Raw genomic sequence first — 13,607 nt, 5'->3', positions numbered from 1 at the left:
CCACAGGGAAAAATTAGCAGATGCACTGCACCCACCGGCAGCCAAGCTCCTGTCCCCGCCCCCCAGCGCACCGCATCCCCGCTCCTTCCCCTCCCCCCCAGCACTTCCAGCCATCCCGCTGTGGTGCATTGGACTTTCCGGGAGGAGCGGGGATGCTACGTGCTTGGGGGCGGGGGTGGAGAAGAGGCGGGGCAGAGGCAGGGAGTTTGGGGAAGGGGCGGAATGGGGGCAGGGCGAAGGCGGTGCAGGGGCAGGAAGAGGCAGGGAAGGGGTGGGGCCAGGGGCAGGGGGGAAAGTTGAGCACCCACTGGGCAAAGGGGAAGTCAGCGCTTATGCCTGTTCCACCCTACTGTTCAAAGAAAGAGCTAAATAAACTTCAGTAGAAGCCTCTTTGTTATTTTAAATGCTCAATCAGAGCTGAAATCAGTTGTAGTGGGACTGTGTTTCTGCCCAGCCTGCTAAGAGCTAAAATCACTAAGAGACTGACCTGCAGAGGTCACAGCAGAGAGACAGGTGGCAGCAGAAGGTGACTGATGGGTGGCAAGCAGGCAGCCAGCAGGAGTGGCCGGCGAGCAGGTGGCCCGCAGGAGCAACTAGCGAGAGCAGCCACCATAAGCGCTCAAGTGGCGGACCAAGCAAGGTGCCTTCTTCCCAGGATGGGAGGTGAACTCACACAGATGCATTTCTGAATCCTGGGTCCTCACTAACCAAGGATAACCACTGTGAGTGGGGTATGGTGAGGGAGCAGAGGGGGGCACGCTAAAGGAACTTTTGGTTGTATATCTCAAGAATATGAGGCGGAAGACTCTGCCCCACACACTGTGGGGTGGGTGTCCTGCTCACAGTTTTATGTTTATGAATCCTGCTCGTGGCATTTTCCCTAATTAATATCGGGTGACTTCTCTCCTTTCATTAAAAGTTTCTTTTCTACACTCAGACTCTGTGCTTGTGAATGGGGAGCATTGCCTCTCAGAGGCACCCAGGGGTGGTGTGTAATTTTCCCAGCTTACTGGGTGGGGGCTTGAGCCAGTTTTGTATTGCATTGTTGAAAAGGAACCCCTAGATATTGAATGTGGTCCTGGTTGCTGCTGGCTCCACCTTGCAGAATGGTTACACAGTACTATAGGGTGCCAGTGTGTAGCAAAAGTAAAGAGCTAATGTATGGGTATTTACATAGAACTTTTAGATACCTGTGAATAATAGAGGCTAGAGATTTGTGATTAATTGGAGTCACATATCGATGCATAAAAGACAGACCCTACAGAACAACCTTTCTGGGAAGAGGTTAACATTCAAGGGAGAGATTCTTTCCCATTCTCACCTGTACTCTATTGTGTCAACATACAGGGTCCCTACACGTGCTGCAAAGGGCTGGTAGAGGGTTTGCCAAGTGTAGGACAAGGAGGGGAATTTCTGTAAAGAGATTCTAAGGAGATTCTGACAGTTCTGGGTTACTGACTGATCAGGACACATGGACAAAAGACAATGGATTTAAGCAACAGGCCACAGTTTTATTAGCAAAGAAAAGGGGCAAAGTATTCCTATCCCCTCTTCCATACTAGGTATTTAAATGGGTGTAACATGGGGTTACAGGCTCCCACTATACAGTCAATAACTCATGGTAGGAGTGGGTCTATACTGATACTGCGTTGACCTAACTACATCGACGTAAGTGCTATGTCTCTTACAGAGGTGGAGTTATGAAGTCAGTGTAGTGGGCGAGTTACATTGGTGGAAGCTACATTTTAGTTTAGATGCTTACAGAGTTAGGTCAACGTAAGCTGCCTTGCATTAATTTAACTCTGTAGCGTAGACCAGGACTCAGTCTCTGACAGGAGTACGAGTAAGGACTACAAAACATGAGTCAGGCCCTGCATTTTCCAATGTCTGATTATTGGAGACTCATTTCTAATGCAACTGCAATGAGTGAGCAGAAGTCCATATTACACAAGCACATGCCACTTGAACTTCAAACTCTTCTTAAACATTCAAAGACTGTAACATTCTCTTTATTTTCAGTTCCAAAAGTAATTGATTTTTCTTTTTATTCTGATGTCCATATTTAAACATGAAGTAGTTAGGCATCAGAGGGAGCCACCTTTCATCCTTTGTCGTTCCCATTTGTGCCTCAGTATTGGGGAACATAAATTATGGTAATATTTCACTTTACCTTCACTACAAAGTGTCTTTCATTGTTCTGTACCATAACCTTTAACATAGTTTAAATGCAACTTATATGGCCAAGTACAACTTAATTTCAATTTTAGAAACTAAAAGCCCATTAAAAGCATCTTGTATCTTAACATTTACATTTGTATCATTTTAGAATGTGACTTGTAAATAGGGGAGTCAGTGCATGAATGGGGGGGGGGGAAAGACAAGTGATGGGAAAGGACAGGAAGGATTCAGAGATTTAGGGAAAGTAATGTAAGAGCACGAAATATACCTCCACCTTTCACTGACTTCTTTTTGTAAACATTGTACAGCTTTTTAATAATAATTTGCAAAAAAAAAAAAAAACTCCCCTGTGTACTAATGGTAGCAGTATCCCCTAATGGGCATTTAATAAATCCCAATTCCATACAGCAAAAGACAGGCAGAAAAATGGCAGTAAAGGCTGATAAACAGATCTTTAATTAGTTCAATTTTTGTATGCCCACAACTGGTGTTCAGTTTAGAAACAAACAACAACAACAAAAAGATTAAAAAACCCCACACCCGTTCAAACAAACAAAATCAGCTGTGCTAGTGGAAAACGAATTACTTGACACAGTAGAGGCAAGTGAGATGGATTCTGATATCAAGTTCCTTCTATTTAAAAAGCTCTTACTGTGTTGAATTCCCAGAAACAGCTCTCACTGATGAGTTATGTCATCAGAATGAGGTGTTCTGATGATGTGTGATAAAGAATCATCTTCCTTTTGATATCATGGTGTAGAAAATATATTGAATAAGTTTGAAAAATGGCTCACTTTGAAAAATATTACCCTGAGAAAGTTTTGTAAGGAAAACTTTTTTGGTATGTATTATTTACTATTTACACATTTTCTCCTACAAATGTCACACTTCTCATTCTTTTGGCATAGACTAAAGACTATTATTCTTGCGCTCACAGACATCATAGACTTCCTTGGTGATTTAATTTAGCTGGTTTATTTTTTCCCCCCCCACTATACTGTATTAAAAGGTGAAATTCTAAAGTTCTTGCCAAGTGACACTAATATGCCTACTCCAAAATGAAAGCTACTAACAAGCTGTCTTCAGGAACTACTGTTCTCAGATGACTTTGAAACTACATTACTGAACTTTGTTTACTCCTGGAGGATATGTAAATCTTGGATTAAGAATTTTCAGGCCATTGTACTAATAACACCAAAATCACCAACAGACATCATTTTTTATAGCTACAAAAGCAATTGTTCCTCCCCCTACTTCTTCCCTTTAGCATCATTTGTAATCCTGTAAACCATAACACAGAAGACAGATTTGCCTACACCACTCAGGAACAGGGATTTATTGCCGGCCCTTTTTAAACAATAGCAGCTCTACTGTAATTGATTTCTGCAGCCTAAGAAAGACAGCTTGGCAAACTTCAACTCTGTACCTTTCCCGTTCAGAATGTGTTTGACTAACTGATATTGAACAGCTCTGTAAGACCGACTGTATGTTTATTTCATACCAATCAATACAGAAAATGTACCATCAGAAAGGAAAACCTGCACATTTCTTTGTTGAGGGGGGAAGAACAATAATTTACCATTCTTTTTGTTAATTTAATATTACTCTAAGGCAGTCAATTAAAATGCCATATAATAAAGCAGCAGTTACAATGGGATCCCAAATCGGCTTATCTACACTTACATTTTATAGCACTTTAACTTGCTGGCTCAGGGGTGTGAAAAATCACCAAACTTTAAAGCGGTAGTGTAGACAGGCTCCGAGCGCTGAGAGCCGCGCTCCCAGCGCTGGGAGCTATTCCCCTCGTGGAGGTGGATTACCAGGAGCGCTGGGAGAGCTCCCAGCGCTCACACGTGACCACACTCACTTCAAAGCACTGCTGCAGGAGCGTTCCCGCAGCAGCGCTTTGAAGTTTCCAGTGTAGACATACCCGTCAAGGATGTTAAACCCACAAAACTAAAGATCTCCTAACCTAAGGTCAAGTTACTAGTAAAAATGTTGTTCTGCTATCTAATGTCCCATCTGAATAGTGTTTTACTGGTAAAATTTTGTCTAGAAAAGTACCATCATTGCAGCACTTTGATGTAATGGACCCAAAGGACCCTTCAACCTTATTCCCTATGTTGGATAATTATGAACTCATCCTTTCTGTTTAAACTGTGATTCTATTCTGCAAATATGGCATAGCAGGTTTCCGTTTACTAATTACATCCTGATTAAATTTTCTCAGTTCAGAAGTAAGGAGTTTTTTTCCTAGTTACCAGCCCTGCAAACTCCAAATGATTTTGAGAATCAAGTTGGGCTCTCACTCTTCTTGTATATCATCATCAGTAATAAAGGTTCTGCAGCTCAAGTTCTGCTTAGTTGTACCTGTGGACCCTCATAGTCTGCAAATTATGTCCTGAAAAGCACCTGCATAACCACTAATCACAATGCACAGGATTTTACATGAGTAACTGGTTGTCTCCTCTAGAGTAGTACAGGGGTATCTCAAGGAAGAATTTGACCTTGACTTTGAAACTTAATTAGCAATTCCATTGATTAAGCAAAACTCAGAAAAGAATCTATCTCACATTTCAATAGCTGGTGTTGGTGCCACATTGCTAACAGAAGATAAAGACACTAAAAGCCTACTTCTGACAAAAAGTAAATAGCTAGGACTGAACATGTTCAAGGAACAGAACTGCATTGTAAGAAGGTGCCACTTTTACACTAGTAACTTTCAGATTAAAATACATTTAAAGCACTGTTGTAAAGTTAGAGTGTCAGATGTGTCCCTCTTCCAAAAAAAAATCTATTCAGTTCAGATTTCAAATAAATCTTTACATGAGTTATACAGTGCAAGTTTATCTGACTCTTAATAAAACCTTTAAAATTGTGAGCCATTTGAAATACATTATATACTGTATGCACAGATCTCTGCAGATCTACAGAACACATGTATTTATACTCTGCCTGTGTGCATGACTCCGCGATGCAAAGTAAAAGAAAAATAACTGCTAAACACAAATTTTTACTGATCTGTCTTTATCAGATATGAAATACGTAATTATGAACTTTGTCCATAGTGAGTAAAAGAGATATAAAGGTAGATCTGGATTTTTCCAGCAGAAGTTTTAAAAGCGTTATAAGCTGCTTAGACGTTGTATTACCTTTAGGAATTAAACTGCAGGGTATTTTTATTTGTTTTAAAGGCACAAGTTTCTCTTTCATTCAGTCAGATATATTTGCCAGTGGGAAAACTCAGTGGGCCTAATTCTGCTTTGTTACACCAATAACAATCTGGCATAATTCCACTTGAGTCAATGGAATTACATTGACTTTACTCTGGAATAACTGAAAACAGTATTATGCTCAATGTCTATAAAGCTGCGGTCTGGGACACTGAAGAGATGAGCTTCAGCTTGGCTGATGTATTAATAAAAGCTGCTATAAACTCCATACACATTTCTGTTATCTATCTCCTGTGTTAGTGAAATCAGCACACTAATAGTGCATGATGTGGATAGAAGATGTATGGAAAGGTTCAATTAATGAGGGTTTGTGTAAAATATTATCCTTATCATAAGAGCATTGATCCCATGGGAGGGGAAAGAATATTTTGAGAAGACACTTCTAGGCATTTGCGTAAAATGAAGGGTATGTAAGAAATTCAAGCTATTGTGAAGAGGTTAGTCACATACTAATGGTTCCCTGTAGATGTCAACTCACTCTTGAGCATCAGTCAATGTCACATATACTTTGTCACAGTGTAAGATACCACACATCATGATACATTGCATGCAATGTATGCATAGACCATGATGATTAATCTGATGTTTGTTACCCACAGTGGTGCTGTATTTACATGGACTAGTGAATAACAGCCTTAGGATTGTAACAAGAACTGGTTTGATTCCTTGATCTCATTGTTCTAATCCCTGTTGGTAGAATAGGGTCCTACCAGATAGATTTCATACTAATCTTGTCATCCTGACAGAAGACTGAGACCACATTTTCTTTTCTTTTTGGTGATAGACTGCTTCTACAGTCAAAATTACTAATGTGAATGATCTTTAATCTATTTTAGATGTTTCTAAGGCATCTGTCACTGTGGTATCTATGCATCAATAAATAAAAGAGAGCCAAAACATATTCTGTTAGCCTTTTTCAAGATAAGTTTCCTCATTGTGACTTAATTTATTATTGAATACAACATAGAATGGGTAGGATAAAGAATATTTATGTGCATTTCTATGTTTGCCAGCTCATAGAACAGATAACCACATAAGTGGTGTGAGATATATCATCCTCAAGAAACCCACCTTCCATGCAGCTGGAAATTTCAAAATGAATCTAATGTTCCTCATTCATATCCCTCAAGAAGACTCATTATTGTTGTTACTTCTACAAGCAAATGCCAACTAATTATGATTAAGTAGAGAGGCAGCTTGGAAGAGATTATACGTTCAAGACTGAAAACAAAAACATGAAACTTACGTTGCACGTTAGCCATTACTGTGATCACTACTCATATTTTTCCTTTCAGACTTTGAGGTCTTTGGGACGGGGACTATATATTTCTGTATGTTTATACAGTTCCTAGTACATTGTGTCCTACCCTAATAAATAATGACAATAATAAAATACTTAATAAAGTTCAATTCCTCTGAATTGTTGTTCCATTTAAAATGGATGTCAAAATATGAGTAGACAGCATGGCAATGAAAAAACTGGAAAGAGACCTAGTTGCTCAATAAAATATTCTAAGTATCCATATCTGTATCTACATTGATCTCTATTAGGCTCACCTCAGAACTTTTCCCTTGCAGTGATCGTAAACTACTTTATCAGTATGCTGAATCCCTGTTTTATTTACTCACTAGAATGCTGCTCCTGAGTTGTGTGTCTACCCTCCAGTTAATACAGTGTAATCCTGTTATACCATTCTATTCTGTATCCTCCAGAGTTTCAAAGCAACAGCGTTTCTGTTCAGGTTCCAGAAGATATTAAGCCTCCTCTGCTTCCTTTCATACTTCTAGCTGATTTGACAAGGATGGTATTTACAACCAGAAAAAATTGCTAATAAAATTACAAGCATCAGCTAAAGAGGAACTGGAACAATAATCTACTGTCATCACTCTGGCATGGAAGAGTCATTCTTCTCTGTGATAACCAATATCCTGGGGGAAGACAAACTACAACATTTCCAGATTTCCCTGACTTTCACACTCTGTTTCTGAGGCACACCAGTGTTTTAAGAGAGCATGTAAATCAACTTTGGGAAAATGAGTGGTCTCTTATTAAGAAAGCACATCCTCACCTCTCACAGTATTATTAATCAAAGCTCCAATTTTACATGATGGCCTCCAATCACTTGAATAATGGCTGAACAGTTAAAGGTAAAAATTGCAACTATTCTGAATGCACCACTTCTGGTTACAAGTCAGTGTTGCAACTTAAGGGTTGGTTTTCTGTTACCATAGTTGTGAAGAATTGTGTACTGAACATTACAACATGATGCAATTTGCAATGGAATGAAAAGTGTTGGAAATTAAAATATATCTGCACATCCCAGTGGACCTGTTACAAACCCAGAACCCTTTAAATTTGGGAGCTCTAGTTGCAGGGCACATAACTAGGAACAAGCATGTGACCTACAGGAAGGCAGATGTAAGCCTTTCTGCCTATTAGGCAGGAAGAGATGACAGGAGAGATCCATGGTTAGGGGAGACCTACTATGGGTATCTCCACAGTAGCTAGGAAGAGCTACTAAAGGGATGAAGCTGGAAAGGCCTCAGCTGTTTAGTATCCAGTAGTTTTGAGATTGTGTTTTGGGACTAAAGCAAGCCCTAAAAGATGTGATGAGATTTCATAGCTGAAACTTCATTGTTCAGTCTCTGACTGGTGAGCCTTTACACCAGGGATCGGCAACCTTTGGCACGTGGCCCATCAGGGAAATCTGATGGTGGGCCAGAATGATTTGTTTACCTGCAGTGTCCACAGGTTCAGCCGATCGCAGCTTCCACTGGCCGCGGTTCGCCGCTCCAGGCAAAAGGGGGCTATGGGAAGTGGCGCGGGCCGAGGGCCAGTGGGAGCTGCGATCTGCCAAACCTGCAGACACTGCAGGTAAACAAATCATCCCTGCCCGCCAGCAGATTTCCCTGACGGACTGTGTGCCAAAGGTTGCCGATCCCTGCTTTACACCACATTTGGTCTCTACCGTTAGGTACGTCTGCCTCCCACTGGCCCTGATAGGGTTAAAACCCAGCCTGGAGAGCTGCAAGGAAACAGCCAATTAGGGTGGTGGCTGCAGCCAATTAGGGCAGTGGTTGGACGAACCTATCAGGACCAAGCCGGCCCATATGAAAGGAAGCTGCAGGCCAAAGCAAGGCAATCTGCTGCAGGAAGCTCAAGGAAGGGGACTGGCTTCCTAGAGGGCTGCAGAACTAGCACCATGAACAGGGATGCTAGGACTTGCAGGCGTGAGGCTCTGGGAAGAGGGTGAAGGAGCAAGAGGCAAGAGCTGAAGGTGCTGTGGCTGCGGGGAAATGGCCAGAGGATCGAGACAGACTGGTGGAGAAAGAAAGGAGGGGCATCGGGAAGCTGTTGTTTACAGGGTCCCTGGGCTGGGACCCAGAGTAGTGGGCAGGCCTGGGTCCCCCTTCCCCACCCACTGCCACGAAGCAGAGGCAGAGAGACTGGAACTGTATTGGGTCTGCTGGCGGAGACAAAGTTGGGAGAGCCACCACCACCGGAGGGCACACCTGCTGACCAGAGCTAATTCCCAAAACGGCCAGCAGAAGGCACCAGTGTGGTGGGTGACCCCGTGACAGGTGCCTAAATCCATATTTACCAGTATACACTGAAATAAGTGGCTGATTTTCAACATATCCTACTGAAGGCAATATTTACCAACTGTGCACATGACATTATCTGAGACTACCAAATTTCACCCTTTCTCCCCTAATTTTTAGAATAGGAGATTACTGTGTGGTAACAGTTGCCAAGTGTTGCCTGTGTAATGGCTTTTATTATACATTCATACTCTTCCTTTAAAAAAAAAAAAGCTATTTACAGAGAAAGGAACATTTTTTCCATTTAAAAAGTAGTTATATATCTGCTATTTGTGATCAAGTGCTTTGCCCCTTAACTGGTCTCATTCTCACATAAAACAAATGAATGATCAAATATAAATTCTAGCACTTTTCATTTTGTGTCTGTTCTTCCAACAGCCTTGCTCTCTGGATAATTTCTAACAGCCTACTGGGGTTTCTTCACCAAAGTTTGAATCTCTGGAGAATACTCACTTAAGATTTGAACATTAAAGTGAGAGAAGGTTAAACTGACTTTCCTCCCAACTTTGTGGGGTGTATTTTCTAAAGTGATTTTTTTTTCTATTGTGAATTTATTTTTCCCCTCAGCCTTTAATCCACATACTTCCAGTAATCTCATTGCTAATGACTTGCAAGATAGTCAGTCAACAAGGAAAATATTCACTGGGGCAAAACATGTCTACATTGTCGGTTTCATGCACTATCCAGAGAGGAGTTCTTCTAGTTGTGAATAATAATCGTGTATATTTAGAGATTTATACATTGGGTAAATACAGCAGAAAAATTTCAAAGAAGAAGAGAGACCCAATAGTCTGTTAAGCTAGGAGGGTCAAATCAACATTTACAGAAGTGCTAAAAAAAACAATTTACTTTTTTTGGCCATTTGTATGTACATTGGTCAATTCATAGTATCAGTGGGAAGTAATACATTTAGGATTAGATAGAGGAATAAAAGGAACAAACAAGATATTAACCCAACTGCTCATTAAACCTATTGCTGAAGACTACACTGTATGTAAGAAAAAGTTTTCTGAGTGGAAAAGCAAAACTTTATGGTTTGGGTTGTGTTTTTATTTTTTTTAATTTTAGTAAAATATTTGTAGACTTGATAGAACATCTTTCAGGCTCCCTGTTACACACCTTTGCATATTTTGTCAGTGGAGAAAAGCCTATTAAATAGATACTATTCTTCATGTAATGTGCAACTTAATTTTACAAGGGGGTATCAGTCAGAGTTGGCAAGTCATTCACCCACTCTAATGGTATTGATATGAAGGTTTCAAACTGGTTCAAAGCATGGAAGAGAATGTTTGTGTCTAATCACCCTTACAAGATAGGATTCATGACAAGTGTACTTAAACCAAAGTCTTAACATTTAATTTCTGTTCAGTAATGATGAATAGGATGATGAGGCATGGGGTTTAGGGCAATAGTCTATATTATACCAAGTTGGACAAAGAAGTTTAAGACTAGGAAAGGACGACAGAAGTATAATAATTTAATCTGTAAAGCTGCTGTATCTACTATACAATAGGGTTTCAACGAGGAGAAGAGGAAAAAATAGAAACAAGCTTTTATTTCAAACAGACAGTTGCAATACCCTCTTAGAGATCAAAAGAAAAAAGACTCAAGGTTAGTTGTTGGGAGTTCCAGAAAGAATTTGTCAGCTCTCTTGGGTAATGGGAAATATGTCATGGCTTTTGGACAACAAAAGCGCAAGCTCAGATCCCATCTGTAGCTGTTCCTTCAACCTAAGAGGCCTTTGAAATGCAGGCTTTTAACCAACTGATCATACATCTCAAAACTTAACTGTTCACAGAAATGGAAGATAAGTACAGGAGAATTCAATATATCTACGATTGCAAGTTTCATGTGGTTTAATAAAATGGAAGGTAATCTATGACATCTATGAAATGACAAGTTAACATTAAAAGTAAAGCTACCTACTTATTCAACCACAATTCTTTACTCTGATGTTTTTCCCTAAAAGCTATCATCTTTAGAAAGTCCTTTTGGGAGTTCACTATAGGTACTTTCCCATTCCACCACCAAATTCTGTCTCTCAGAGCACTAACAGAATAAAGAGGGTTTCCCCCCCCCCTTTTGTCTGTATTTCACTTCTGAATATTAAAAAGAACTTCCTCTATAAGACCTTCCCCTCCCCTGTGCTGCCCTAACGTCTTTGAGATGTGCTGTATAAATGTTTAAGTAATAAAAAAAAATCAGACATCAAACTGTTTCAAAATAGTGAGAGACAGACACTGAAAGAGCTTTATCCTTAGGTTGTTTTTAAGCCACCCAAGAGGAACCATCACTTAAAACACAAGCAATGTTCAACATCCTGGTTATCGGAGTAAAACCTGGCAGATGATCACTCCACTTACAAAAGAAACGTAGGAGAAAGTGCAGTTGCAAACTTCTGATTTAGACAGTGCTAGTATTTTCTCACTGTGAATTAGGTGAAGCACCATGGAAGAAAGTTTTCAGATAGATCTGATTCTGAAAAAGCTTTCATCAGCGGCATTGGGAAAAGCTGCCTGAATTAATAAAAAAAAGTTCTCCAGGTTACCAGCTAACTCCCTAATCTCAAATCTTTAAAACAGATCTAAGGAATGGGAGATCATGCAGTTTTCAGGTAATGATATTTGGACTATATGTCTAAAATGGATCAGATTACTGAAGCATGAATTTGCAGAGCATTCAGACTGAGAAGGATGGAAAATTAGTTTGCATATTTTACATTACCAATGTATATGAAACACTGAGGGGCAAATCTGATCTTATTACATAGTGATAATACTTCCTGAACATGGAAAATCCAGGTTAGCTTGTTTCATAAAATGCCAATCTTCAGGAATAAAATGTTATAACTGCCACTGAAAAAATGTGATCGTTTGTCAGTGATGTCAATCCCTGAACATATATTAATGTTAGTACATTTGATTCAATCATTCAAAGCCAAAGAGGTGCTGAATTAACACCCACAACTCCTACTGATGTCAATGACCACACATGCCCATTAAGCTGGGGGGCTGTTTGTCTTGCTGGAGAAAGGTGTGTACCTATTTAAGTAGTAGGCACGGAGTGATCTTCCACCAGCTGCCGAGGAGATCAGCCTGGGGACACTGACCCATCCCTTCAGGTGACCAGAAGAGAGGGGAGCTTATATAAGTACATGCTGGGCAGAAGACCCCCTCTTTTACATGGACCAGAGGGAGCAGGATCCACCCATGGAAGTGGTAAAATACCAGGTTTGGTCAGAATCCACTGTGGGCACTGCACTAGTCACTCCTTTTTTGGGGGTCTGGGAAGGAATTTCTTCCCTCACCGCCAGATTGGCCTTGGTGAAGTGGGGTTTTTGTTTTTTGCCTTCTCCACAGCAGGTTTGGGGGGAGGGCGTATGGAGGCAAACATGGGATGGAATTAGGCCATGATGCCATAATTCATTATATTGATGTGGGGTAGATGTCCAGTGCAGGTACTCCATAGGGAAGGGAGACACTGATTGGTAAAGGATTTAAAGGAGGTATTTGTTAAAAGAGCAGAAACAGGGGGTTCCAGGCTCCTATCACTGGCATGGCAGGGAGCCAACCCCGTCCCCTTCCTTTATAGCCCACCTTAACCCTCATTCAAAGGGGGGATGGTAAGATCCCAGCAGCAGGTTGGCTGGGGACCACAATGATAAAGGGAAGGGCTGACAGAAGCTCTCCCATGTATATATTGAAGTGGTCACTGAATTACACTGTACACTTCTCTGCCAGATACTCCTAGACAGTGAATAAAGTTAAGGCCTAATAAAACCACATCCAGTGTCTTCTGTCCTTCTGGCATAGCCTGACAATGTGGGAGCTGGAAGCAGCTTTCAGGATCAGGCCAATGAACCACAAGCTGTTTTAGGACAATTATATTCTCTTAATTTTATTTGGAAATATTCTTTGGGCTACAGAATGTGAATAAATAAAGGCTTTTTTTACCCCCATACTTTGCATCAAACATTAATATGAAACAACTATCTATTTTAGGAAATATTATACCACTTTCCCATATTCATTATATGTGCATATATCAGTCTTAAAACAGATAATTTCTTGGTGCAGTTCTGTAAAAGGAACATGCTCCAGATTCACCGCTGCATTACTCCAGTTTCATGGTATTACATTGAAAGGTTGGAGGACTGCAATGGTGAATCAGGTTCTAAGTGTTGAAGGAACAAGTTGGAAATGTTTCTCTCTCAAAAACAAAAACAAAAAAAAAAACTAAAAACCAAAAAAAAAAAAAAACAAACCACCCAACCCACACATCTGTAACAAACCAAACAAAACCCCATGCTGAAACTAAGTAGATCATCAGTCTCCACTTCAAAATACTTTTACTAAATTGATAAAGCAAAGACTATCTTGCAATGTATTATAGTAGTTCAAACACTACCTAAAGAAAACAGCATTAAATTCATCTTGTGAGAAGGACTAAAAAAATGTGTCCCAATTCAATTACCCGCCATATGATCATTGATACTGATCTCAGGAGATTGATGCAGTTCCAACTCAGTAGAAATAGCTGATTCCACTAAGCAAATTTGCTTCTCTTTCCTTTAACGAATGACAGCAATTCATC

The 13,607-nt window shown here is 40.4% G+C and overlaps 1 protein-coding gene across 1 annotated transcript in view; it reads right to left on the bottom strand.

Moving 5' to 3' along the window:
• The window catches only part of SDK1 (sidekick cell adhesion molecule 1), a 660,854-nt gene that overhangs the window by 316,937 nt on the left and 330,310 nt on the right, over positions 1-13,607 (bottom strand). The window lies entirely within an intron of this gene.

Source organism: Malaclemys terrapin, chromosome 10 (assembly GCF_027887155.1).
Source record: "Malaclemys terrapin pileata isolate rMalTer1 chromosome 10, rMalTer1.hap1, whole genome shotgun sequence".
Classification (NCBI taxonomy): Eukaryota; Metazoa; Chordata; order Testudines; family Emydidae; genus Malaclemys; species Malaclemys terrapin.
This window is presented reverse-complemented; position numbering and strand designations above follow the sequence as displayed.